Below are 12094 nucleotides of genomic sequence, written 5' to 3'. Positions count from 1 at the left end.
TTCCCACCAGACAGGTTTATTGTGGAAAATCTATGTCAAGAACTTAGCAGAGGACCTGGCCTGTGCAAGAATCGGTGTCTAGCAGCTATTGTTGTTATTGTTTCAGGCTAAGATTCCAAGAAAACAGGATGCACCCCTACCACAGTCTAAAGTGAGGAGTGGGACCCCAAATCAGGGTATCCAAGGAAGGCTGACAGCCTGTTTTGCAAATCTCAGTGGACTTCCCTCTTCAGCCTATAAAAAGTTAGAAAATCAAAGGCAGAGCTAAGGTTAGAAGGTGGATTTCTTTTCTTTCCTTTTTTCTTTTTTTTTTCTTTCCTTTTTTTTTTTTTTTGTTTTTTTTTTTTTGTTTTGTTTTTTGAGATGGAGTCTCACTCTGTCTCCCAGGCGGGAGTACAATAGCGTGATCTTGACTCACTGCAACCTCCGCCTACGGCGTTCAAGCGATTCTCCTACCTCAGCCTCCCGAGTAGGTAGGATTACAGGTGTGCACCACCACACCCAGCTATTTTTTGTATTTGTAGTAGAGATGGGGTTTCACCACGTTGGCCAGGCTGGTCTCGAACTCCTGACCTCAGGTGATCCACCTGCTTCAGCCTCCCAAAGTGCTGGGATTATAGGCGTGAGCCACCGCGCCCAGCGAGGGTGTTGTTGGTATGCTGTGATCTCATCCTTCCTCCCAATCCCACCATTCCAATTCCTTCCCACCCCAAGTCCAAGCTTCCACAACCATGAAGAATGAAGGACGTGTCTTTCTCTTCCTCCAACATGAATGCACTACCGGAATACTTGCTATGTGACCCCTGGAGCTGGGAGGTCACAGTGGGCCACCATCTGACCATTGCTCGAGCAATTCAACAGAGAGTGTCCACGCTTGGCTGACTGCTCTGATGGCAGATGAAAGGGAGGCTGCTGCTTCAGGGACAGTCTGCTAGCTTTGTCAGAACAAAGGGCATGTGACAATGCCCTGAGGAGCAGATGTGGCTTGTGTGTAATCCCATCACTTTGGGAGGTTGAGGTGGGAGGATCACTTGAGCCCAGGAGTTCGAGGCTACAGTGAGCAATGGTCACACCACTGCACTCCAGCCTGCATGATAGTGCGAGACCCTGTCTCTAAAAAATATTTTTTTTAAGTAAATAAAAATAAGAAATGGGTGGCAGGTGGAGGGAGGCTCTTTGAAGAACTCTCCAAAGTGCTACAAGGGGAAAAGTAAGCTCTAAACACCTACAAGGCGCAGAGAATGCCAAGGTCATCATCATGACCATCAGAGCCTTGGACGACCTTTCTTTCCCTCACTCTCCTTCCTATCCCCTGTATCACATTCTGGCAGATGGGGCAAGAGGGGCAGAAAAGGAGCTGACGCCACCCACAAACATGCCCAGGCTGGAGGGGGGCCAGAGTGGTAACGTCAGAGTCAGAAGTTTCCATGGGATATATTGATCATTGAACTGAAGCTGCTTTGGGGACTGAAAAGATGATATTCCATTATCTGATTGAAACAAGAAGAATCAGGCAGGCCAGGCACAGTGGCTCACCCCTATAGTCCCAACATTCTGGGAGGCCGAGGCAGGGGGATTGCTTTAACCCAGAGTTGAAGACTAGCCTAGGCAACTAAGTAGGACCCTGTCTCTACAAAAAATACAAAAATTAGCTGGGTATAGTGGTGTGCACTTGTAGTCCCAGCTACTTGGGAGACTGAGGCAGGAGGCTTGCTTGAGCCCAGGAGGTCGAGGCTGCAATGAGCGTGATCCTGCCACTGTACTCCAGCCTGGGCGACAGAGCAAGAGACCCTGTCTCAAAAAAAAAAAAAAAAATTGCTGTGCTTGCTTGAATTTGGTGTATGTATATCTGAAACTGGTTTTGAACCCATTGAGCAGAACGAGGCCGACCCTAAACTACAAAGGAAGAGGCATGAGAGTCACAGCAGTGTTTTGTTAGCAGTCACAGCAGACTGTATGCATTTCTTCCTATTCCACCCCTTTTTAAAACCTACTTTATGATTTTCCAAGTCCCTAGTGTCCTTAAATCTAAATCCTAGGGGACTGGGGAAGGTGGACCAGTCCGGCCCCTTCCTCGTCAAGTGCTCCTGAGTGCGGCAGGGAGGGAATGTGCTGGGTGACTCCAGAGCTGATTCCAGATTCCTGCTTCCAGCACCTTCAGCACATAAAAGCATGCAGCAGATAGAACTGGACAGCTGAGGAAGAGGTCGCCCTCTTTCCTTCCCTCCCAGTCTCTGGCCCTTCTGACAACCCATGTTAAAAGACTCATTTGTGCACACCCTGCTCTGACATCTCTAGGGGTGTTCAGCCCCTGGGGATTCTGCAATGGGGAGAGGCAGCTGTAGTGCTAGAGGTCAGGATACTCATAAGGCAAATCGTTTTCCCATCCCCAGCTTGCCTAACCCAATTAAAATGTTCCACCACTGGCAATGAACTTAGGTTCAGGCATTTTTGTAATGAGCACAATATTACCATTTGCTTTTTAGTTGCTGACCCTGATGGAGCACACATGTGGGGTGTCTGCTGGGCTCTCCGTTACCCTCCCCCCAGAACAGGACCCCTACCCCATACAGATTTGCACAATGCAGGCCACCCCCTGGTCAAAATCCTTGGCACCAGACACACACACCTGACCTAAAGTGAGCCAGACGGATTCTCTTGCCTGGACATTCTGAAATCAGGATGGAGAGAGGGCTAGTCTGTCTCTCTGTCACCCCAAGAAATGTGGGCTGGCCACTGCTTGGAAGCAGAGAGGGGATCTGTCTTGGAGATGGAAGATGCAGATGCAGAATAAGGTGGGGGTGAGAGAAAGGAGAGGGAGGGAGGGACGGAGGGAGGGAGGGAGAGAGAGAGAGAGAGAGAGAGAGAGAGAGAGAGCTGCTGCTGATTCCTGATTCCAGCCAGCTGTCCTTTTTGTGTTGGTTTCTTTGTGATATCTTTCTTGAATGAATTTCCTGTTTTTGCTTATGGTAATTTGGAGTAGATTCCTGTTAATTTGCAGCCAAATGAACTCTAAATAAGATGCAACCTGGTACTAGGAAATGAAGCTGCACATAACCACATAACTGACCTGTTTCAGGGCGTGGAGACAATAGGATCCCATCATTCTGCGATGGGGGAAGCTGGCTGCCTGTCAGTGATATACAAACAGAAACAGCTGGTGAAATCAGTGTTGCTGGTTTTTGGAACTTGGACAGTTTTTCTACTGAGACGGAGGCTTTAGGGGATTGTAAGGCCATGTTGAAGGATGTCAGGCCGTGCTGGTGACTGGGATTTCAGTAAAGTGCATGGGGTCAAGTCTGAGGCTGTTGGGCTTAAAGTGGATGGGGAAAACCAGGAAAACTAGGTCAGTTATGCAAACTCTGCTCCTGAAGTCCTTTCTGCTCATAGTATAGGATCTGAGACCACTTAGGGTCAATTCTCGAAGTTAATCACAGGACTCACAGAGCTGCAGCAGTTACACTCGGCAGCAACCTACATCGAGAACTAAATTTGGTGCACCAATTATGAAACAGTGAGGTTCTGGCACTTGGAATAAGGACATTCAGGAAAGGCCAGGGGAGCTGGGAAACCCTGAATCTTCCAAACTTCTTCCGGTCCATTTTTCTGCACCCTCTTGCTGGACAAGATGGGGGGTGCCTCCCACTGTGAAGCACCCTTTGGAACCAGGTTTGGGATGATCTACAAGCTAACAAGGTGAAGGTGGGCTTTCTCAACTGCCCTTCGCACCCTAAGGCGAAATCCATGAAGCGGAGAACCCGGGCCCTCCGCCTTCCTTCTAAGAAACTGCAACCCCACAGGCAGGGCCCAGCTCGGCTGCTCAGCTTCGCAAGCTGTCTAGAAACAGCTTTCAACAAATGGAGTCTCCCTAAATTAAATTGACGGGCTGCCAGTTAAGGTTTTATAGGTGCTGTGCTGCCAAAAAAAACCTCAAGCCCAGAGAACAGGGTCTTCAGATCAACACAAATCAGCCACACACAGGGCGCCTTCATCCCTCAGGCAAGCTGCAGGCCAAGGCCGAAGGCTGCCAGCTGCCTTCAGAAGGCATCACATGACCACAGTCAGTTTCTTGTCAGTCTCCTTCCAAGGTGGGCCCGGAGGACCCTGGACAAGGGCAGTATCCCTGTGGGCAGAGCCTATAGTGGTTTACTGGCTCACCAAGGAACTCTGTTGGGTGTCAGCTGGAGTCACCATGCAGGGGGCCACAAGCTTCATTGTGTGTCCCGTGGGAGGCAGTTCACACTTGACACTGTAACTGCCTGATGAGCTCTTCCTGCCCAATGCAGAGACAAAAGCAATTCCTGGAGACCATGGTGTTTCATTGGCCTGAGGCCTGTCACGTCATGGGGGAGACAGAGTTCTTACTCAAGTCAATCTTCCTGAGCATTTAGAGGCTAGGGTTTATCAAAGGCAGTTTGAAGGAAGGGGTGGAGGTAGTGAGGCAACGGGTGGTTGCTGCTGATTGGTTGGGGGCGCAATCATGGGGCATGGGAAGTGTTCCTCCTGCACACTGAGTTGCTTCCGGGTGGGGCCGCAGGAGCAGTTGGAGGGCCCAGGTGGGTCATCAGATGCGCAAAAAACCTGAAGAGATACCTCAAACGGCCCATCTTAGGTTCTCCAATAGTGATGTTACCTGTAGGAGAGACAGAGGATGTTGCATATTGTGTGACCTCCGAAATAATGGCTGGCAGTCGTTTCTGTCTGCACCTTAGCCAAATTCAGCCTCCTCCTAGCCTGGCGATCTCTCATTAACTTTACAATGGCTAAAGTTTTGGGGAAGGGTTGTTATTATTTCAACTTTATTATTTATTGATTATTATTTGAACTGTAAATTAAATCTCTCCTAAAGTTAGCTTGTCCTAAGCCCGGAAATAATTAAGGGCAGCTTGAAGGCCAAAGGCAAGATGGGTTTTGGCTAGATCAGATCTCTCCCACTGCCATAATTTTCTCACTGATAATAATTTTTGGAAAGGTGGTTTCAACACCAGTAGCCTGCCCAGGGGCTTCTGTCTTGAGGGTCCTTCCTTCTTTGTGTTTAAGTGGGAAAGCTTTATGGCTACTGGCCAGCCTTTCTCCCAGTGTTCTGTATCAGGTTATAGATGGTGGGCTTTTGTCATTTGCTTTATAGACCCATCCATCTGGGACTGATCTGGAAGAGAAAGGGGCGTTACCTGGGATCAGGACCTCACCTCTGTGTAGAAAGGAGGAAGTGACCATATTCCCGGAGGCAGTTACATCTGTACTGTGCGACCCCACTGCCATGGGAAGAGGCATGGACTCCAGGCTCAGGCAGGGTTAGTGGATTTTGTTTTCCTGAGAGCTTTGAACTGAATCTAAGAGAAGGCTAATGAGTTTCTCTGTGTGGCCCAACTACAACAAACGCAGTACCACCAAAAAGCACTGGCATCCTTCATGGCTGTGAGGCAGCCACATGCAGGAGCAGCACAGAAGGTGGTCTGCAAAGATGAATGACGCAGCTTTGCAGAGAGAGGAGATGCAGAGAAATACAGAAGGAGAGAGAGAGAAAGAGAGAGGGAGAAAGAGGGGGAAAGAGAAAGAAAGGGAGAGAAAGAAAAAGGAAGAGAGAGAGGGAGAAAGAAAGAAAGGGAGAGAGAGAGAAAGGGAGAGAGAGAAAGAGGGAGAGAGAAAGAAGAAGATAGAGAAAGAGGGAGAGGAAGAAAGGGAGAGAGAAACAGGGAGAGAGAGAGAAAGGGAGACAGAAAGAGAGGGAGACAGAAGGAGAGAGAGAAAGAGAAAGAGCAAGAGAGAAGGAGAGAGAGAAAGAAAGGGAGAGAGAGAAACAGGGAAAGAGAAAGAAAGGGAGAGAGAGAAAGAGGGAGAAAGGGTGAGAGAGAAAGAAAGGGAGGGAGAGAGAAAGAGTGAGAGAGAGAACAAAAGAGGGAGAGAGAGAGAAAGAAATGACTGACTCATGATTGCTTTCCTGACTCTTCTTTTTTGGAAGGAACCCTCTGTTTTGGGTTCCATAAATTATTCCCAACTCCCCTTTTCTCCCCTTTTCTTTTCTGGTAACTATTTATTTTGAAATAATTACAGATTCAGAAGAAGTTGCAAACATAGTATAGAGAGGTCCCACCTACCCTCTACTCAGTTCCTCCCATGGTTACATTTTACAAAACTGTGGTACAATGTCAAACCAAGAAATGGGTGCAATGTGTTTCTATAGTTCTACGTCATTTTATCCCATGTGTAGACTGGTGTAACTACCACCACAATCAAGACACACAACTGTTCCATCCCACAAAGATTTTCTTTTTGCTACCCCTTTTAGAGTCATCCTTCCTTCTTTCCACCACTCCTAGCTCTTGGCAACTACCAGTCTGTTCTCCACCTCTATAATCTTGTCCTTTTGTGAATATTCTATCAATGGAATCATACACTTTGTGACCTTTTGAGACTGGCTTTTTTTTTTTTTTTTTTTTTTCTCAGTTTGATTCCCTTGAGATCCACTCAAGTTGCTGTGTGTATCAGTAGTTCATCCCTTTTTGTTACCAAATAGCATTCCATGGTATGGATAAACAACAGTTTGTTTATCCGTTCACCTATTGAGGGGCACGTTGGTTATTTCCAGTTTGGGGCTTTTATGAATAAAACTGTGATGAATATTTGTGTACAGATTTTTGTGTGAATATATTTTCATTTCTCTTGGAATCATGCCCAGGAGTGCAATTGCTTGGTGATCAGGCAAGTATATGTTTAGTTAAGAAACCCCCAAACAACTTTCCAGAATGGTTGTACCATTTTCCGTTGCCACCAGCAATGCATGAACTACCTAGTTTCTGTGCATTCTCACCAGCATTTGGTATTGTCACTATTTTTTTTTCTTTTAATGAATAGAGACAGGAGTCTCACTATGTTGCCCAGGCTGGTCTTGAACTCCTGAGATAAAATGTCTAGGCCTCCCAAAGTGCCGGGATGACAGGTGTGAACCACTATGCCTGGCCTACTGGTTTTTTTTTTTTTTTTTGGTTTTTTTTTTTGAGACTGAGTCCTGTCTGTCTCTAAGGCTGGAGTGCAGTGGCACAATGTCGGCTCACTGCAACCTCTGCCTCCTGGCTTCAAGTGATTCTCCTGCCTCAGCCTCCCAATTAGCTGAGGTTACAGGCACGTGCCACTGCACCTGGTTAATTTTTGTATTTTTATTAGAGATGGGGTTTTGCCATGTTGGCCAGGCTGGTCTCCTACTCCTGACCTCAAGTGAGGCCTTATCATGGTCTTAAATTGCACTTGCCTTATGGTAGTAATGTTGAATATTTTGTCATGCATATGTTTGCTATCTATATATCCTCATTGGTGAAACATCTCTTCATATCTTTTGCCCCTTTTCTAATTGGATTGAATGGGTTTTGTTTGTTTTTGTTTCTCAAATTTTTTTGTTGTTGTTGAGATGGGGTCTCGCTATGTTGCCCAGGCTGGTCTTGAACTCCTGCGCTCAGCAGTCCTTCTGCTTTGGCCTCCCAAAGTGCTTGGATTATAGATGAGAGCCACCATGCCTAGTGAATATTTAAAATTTGTTTTACTGTTAGATTTTAATATAAATTGTCTTTTTTTTTTTTTTTTAATAAACAGCCTTGGAATGTGCTTCTGTTACTTGCAAACCTAAGATTCATTTACAGTCTGCTCTTGTATTTAATGACATCATAATAATAGCTAACATTTACTGAGCCCATACTGTGTGCCAGGCACTGTTCTAAGTGATTTACAGGTTTTAGCTCACTTGATAAATATTGCTTTTATAAACATCATATGTTGTGGTTATAAATATTAACCGCCATTACAATTTAGTTAACAAATCTAACCATGGGCATAAACAAACAGCTCTAGCAATCCAGCTTTGCTTGGCTTCAAATCGGTTGCGTTGATTTGTGTTTTAATTGGTTGAAGGAAAATCTAAGCCACTAGTGTCTCCAGAGCATATGAGTCAGGAGAGCCACTCTTCAGGTGACATAACATAACAGAGTTCACATTTTTAAAATTAGACAGTGCAAACGTGTTTTTACTTGTTTCAAGTCAATAACTGATAATGTTCAACTCAACAAATTCTACAGAAGAAAATCCCACAAACTGCAATTTCCCATTGATAAATTCCCGTTGATGTTCTATAGTTTTTACAAACCACATCGGTGTGAGTGGAAGAGAGACGCATGTATGGATTAGATACTATGAATTCCCATGTGAGACTAGGTCCGCCTGTTCTGAGGGTTGGGAAGAAATCCCAGGCTCCATGAGGGTCTTCAGGGTGACTTCCCAGCTGGTCCTATGGTAGAACTACCTCTGAGAAGGGCAGGGGCCCCTTCCTTTGTGCCTGAGAAGGCTGTGAGTGTGAGTTATTGTATGGTGAAGTCAAGTCACCGAGCAGTGGCTGCCCTGGGATTCCTGGGCAGAGCTATAGGAATCGGGTCCCCATGGTGCAGCCAGGCAATGCGTGGGGATTCAGGGAATGGCCGCACACACCCCATCCAAGTATTGGTGCTATAGTGCAACTTGGGCTGTGAGAGGTGGTGTCTGCAGAGGTGATGTTGCTGATCTGTGCGGTGTGGGACCTATGCTCCTTTGATTGAAGTCCAGCATTTGAGTAGATTGATCACAAGCAACAGGTCTAACCTGAAGTTGACTTGGCAGGTCCAGGGCCAGCCCACCTTTCTCAACGGCGCTCACAGGGGCCTTCCATATAGACGTGTGAGGAGCACAGCGCCCACCTTGCCTTCCCCTCCATCTGCTCCCTGATCGCCATCCCATCCTTCTGAGTCTCCTAGTTTTGACCTTGCTGATTTCTTTTCTGATTTTGGTCTCTCCTCACCCTTGGTTCTATGGACTTGATTCTTCGTACATTTTCTTACCATCACTGTGTTTCTTGTTTTAGCAACATATTGCTTTATGCCATCTCAGGGAAGTCCCAGGAACTCTCCCACCCAGTAGGTCTTTGGGGCCGCGGCTCTACCCTGCTTTCCTTACTCACTCTCTCACCAGTGTCTCCCGCATCCCATTCCCCAGAGTTCAAATCTAGGCCTCGCTACATGACAGGCAGGCTGTTTGAGGTTACTTTTCCCATCAGAGTCTTTTTTTTTTTTTTTTTTTTTTTTTAAATAAATGGGGTGGGTAATCCCTTTCTCACAGGGCAGTTGTGAGATGTACTGAGTGTGTGTGGTGTGTGCGTGTGTGTGTAACCATCACAACCTAGTACCAAATGGAAACTATGTAATCCTAGAAATAAAGCAGCCCTCCCCATGACTCCTCTCCCCCACCTTGGTCTCTGCTGTTAGGCAGTGATGTCCCATCTCTTTCTCCCCCATCCCCCATTCCAGCCCCACCCTCCTTCACAGTTAGTGAGGGGGACTCAGACTGAACTTGCTCCTCCCCTAGCAGCAGAGGATCTCTGATTGGCTGCCGTCACCATGGCAACCCACTGCCTTCTCTCCCCATCCCTCACTTTCCAGAGCCAGCAGATTTGTGGAGTTCCAGACTTCTCAGGGCTGGGAGGGAAGATACTGGGGGAGGACAGAGAGGCCCCCTTCACAGCCAGGACAACCATGCATCTGGGGTTTGCTTGGACTCCAAATTCCAGCCTCGTATGCAGTGTGGCCTCTCCTGTCTCCACATGTTGAGGGAATGACTTTCTGATATCCTTAGTTGTCCTGATTCCCTCTGAAATGGCTCAGCTTGGTGGCTGAGGGTCCTGGGTTAGTGGCATGTGGCATGAATGATAAGTGTGTTGTTCAATGACACTCACTGAATGTCAAACAGCACAGTGTTCGTCCTGCTGTCCTTGCAGCCCTGCTGAGGGGATTACGCCATAGATTCAGCCCTGGTGTGCTTTGAAAACCTCAAAGGCTGTAAGGGCTCATTCCTCATGCTGGCCACCCCTTGGCCAGGAGCTGGCAGCCTAACTGGGGCCCACCCCTGCTGATGTGAAGTGGGGGCTTGGAGATGTGTGTCTACATGAGGCCTCCTGGAGAATCACACGGGGTGCTGCGGTGAGATGCCAGCCTGCAGATCCTGGCAGTGGGGTGCAGGTCAGGGGTTCGTGCCAGAGCTTGAGAATCTACTTACTCCCCAGCACAGTCTGCAGGGTGAACACGTGACATCCATGCATTAACTATGATTTTCAAATGCTCATTGATGCTGTTGTAGTTTAAAAATAATAACTTCAAAGCATGGACTGAATTCAAGGCAACTTTTGTTATTATTCGTGTTCTCAGTCAATAGGGGCATGGTGGTAGAAGGTTAACAAACCCTCCTAAAATAGGGTGAGGTGCCAGGCGTGGTGGTTCATGCCTATAATCCCAGCACTTTGGGAGGCCAAGGCAGGTGGGATCCCAGAAGTTTGAGACCAGCCTGACCAACCTGGCGAAAACCTGATTCTACAAAAAATTAGCTGGGTGTGGTGGTGCATGCCTGTAGTCCCAGCTACTGGGGAGGCTGAGGTGGGAGTATCACTTGAGCCTGGGAGGCAGAGGTTGCAGTGAGCCATGATCACGTCCCTGCACTACAGCCTCAGTGACAAAGCAAGACTTGGTTAAAAAAACAAGGAGTGGGGGGAGCAAGGTGATGGAGTTCTCACACATGCCACAACATGGATGCTCCTTGAAGACATGCCAAGTGAATGAAGCCAGATACAAAAGGACAATACTGTTCGATTTCACTGATATGAGGTGCCTAGAATAGGCAAATTCATAGAGACAGAAAGCAGATTGGGGTTAGCTGGAAAGGGGAGTTATTGCTTACTGGTTACATATGAATATTGGAGAAGATGCAAAAGTTCTGGAGATGCAAAGCTGTGATGGCTACACAACAATGTGTGTGCACATGAGGCCAGTGAGCTGTACACTTCAAAACAGTGAAAATGGTGAGTGTTATGTTGTACATGTTTGGCCACAATAAAATTACCCTTCCCTGGCCAGGCGCGGTGGCTCATGCCTGCAATTCCAGCACTTTGGGAGGCTGAGGCGGGCAGATCATGAGGTCAGGAGTTCAAGACCAGCCTGACCAATATGGTGAAACCCTGTCTCTACTAAAAATACAAAAATTAGCCAGGCGTGGTGGTGGGCACCAGCTACGTGGGAGACTGAGGTAGGAGAATCGCTTGAACCCTGGAGGTGGAAGTTGCAGTGAGCCGAGATCGCACCATTGCACTCCGCCCTGGGTGACAGAGTGAGACTCTGTCTCAAAAAAAAAAAAACCAACAAAAAAACCCCAAAAACATTACCCCTGCCCTCCAAGAAGAACACATGAGGCCAGGCTGGATGGTGGAATGTGGGGATGATGGACACATCTTGGGGCGCTTTAATCTTTAGAGGTGTTCTGGAGGAGAGGGTCTCGCTCCACAGCTGCCTGGCTCCTCTCCTGCCTCACCCTGCCCTCTCCAGCTCACTGGCTGAGGGCAGCAGCCCGTGAAGGTTATGTTAGTGGCCCCCCCATTCCCTGAGGGAACTACAGAAGGCACCATCACTGACCCGTCATCTCCGCTCAAGAGTTCACCATATGGAAATGTAAACTAGTACAACCACTATGGAAAACAGTGTGAAAAATTTTTAAAGAACTAAAAGTAAATCTACCATTTGATCCAGCAATCCCACTCCTGGATATCTACCCAGAGGAAAAGAAGTTATTGTACAAAAAAGATACTTGCACATGCATGCTTATGGCAGCACAATTTACAATTGCAAAAATATAGAACCAGCCCAAATGCCCACCAATTAACAAGTGGATAAAGGAAATGTTTTTTATATATATAAATATATATTATATTATGTATTTTATATATTATATATAAATATATATTATATTATATATTATATTTTTATATATTATATTATATATTATATATGTATATATAATATAATATATATTTTATATATATATATACGCACCATTCCATGGTGCGTATATATATACCACGGAATACTACTCAGTCATAAAAAGGAATGAAATAATGGCATTTGCAGCAATCTGGGTGGAATTGGAGACCATTATTCTAAGTGAAGTGACTCAGGAATGGAAAACCAAACATCACATGTTCTCATTCATAAGTGGGAGCTAAGATATGAGGGCGCAAAGGCATAAGAATGATACAATG

This window comes from Macaca mulatta, chromosome 8 (genome assembly GCF_049350105.2).
Source record: "Macaca mulatta isolate MMU2019108-1 chromosome 8, T2T-MMU8v2.0, whole genome shotgun sequence".
Taxonomy (NCBI): Eukaryota; Metazoa; Chordata; class Mammalia; order Primates; family Cercopithecidae; genus Macaca; species Macaca mulatta.
Note: the sequence above shows the minus strand (reverse complement) of the source record.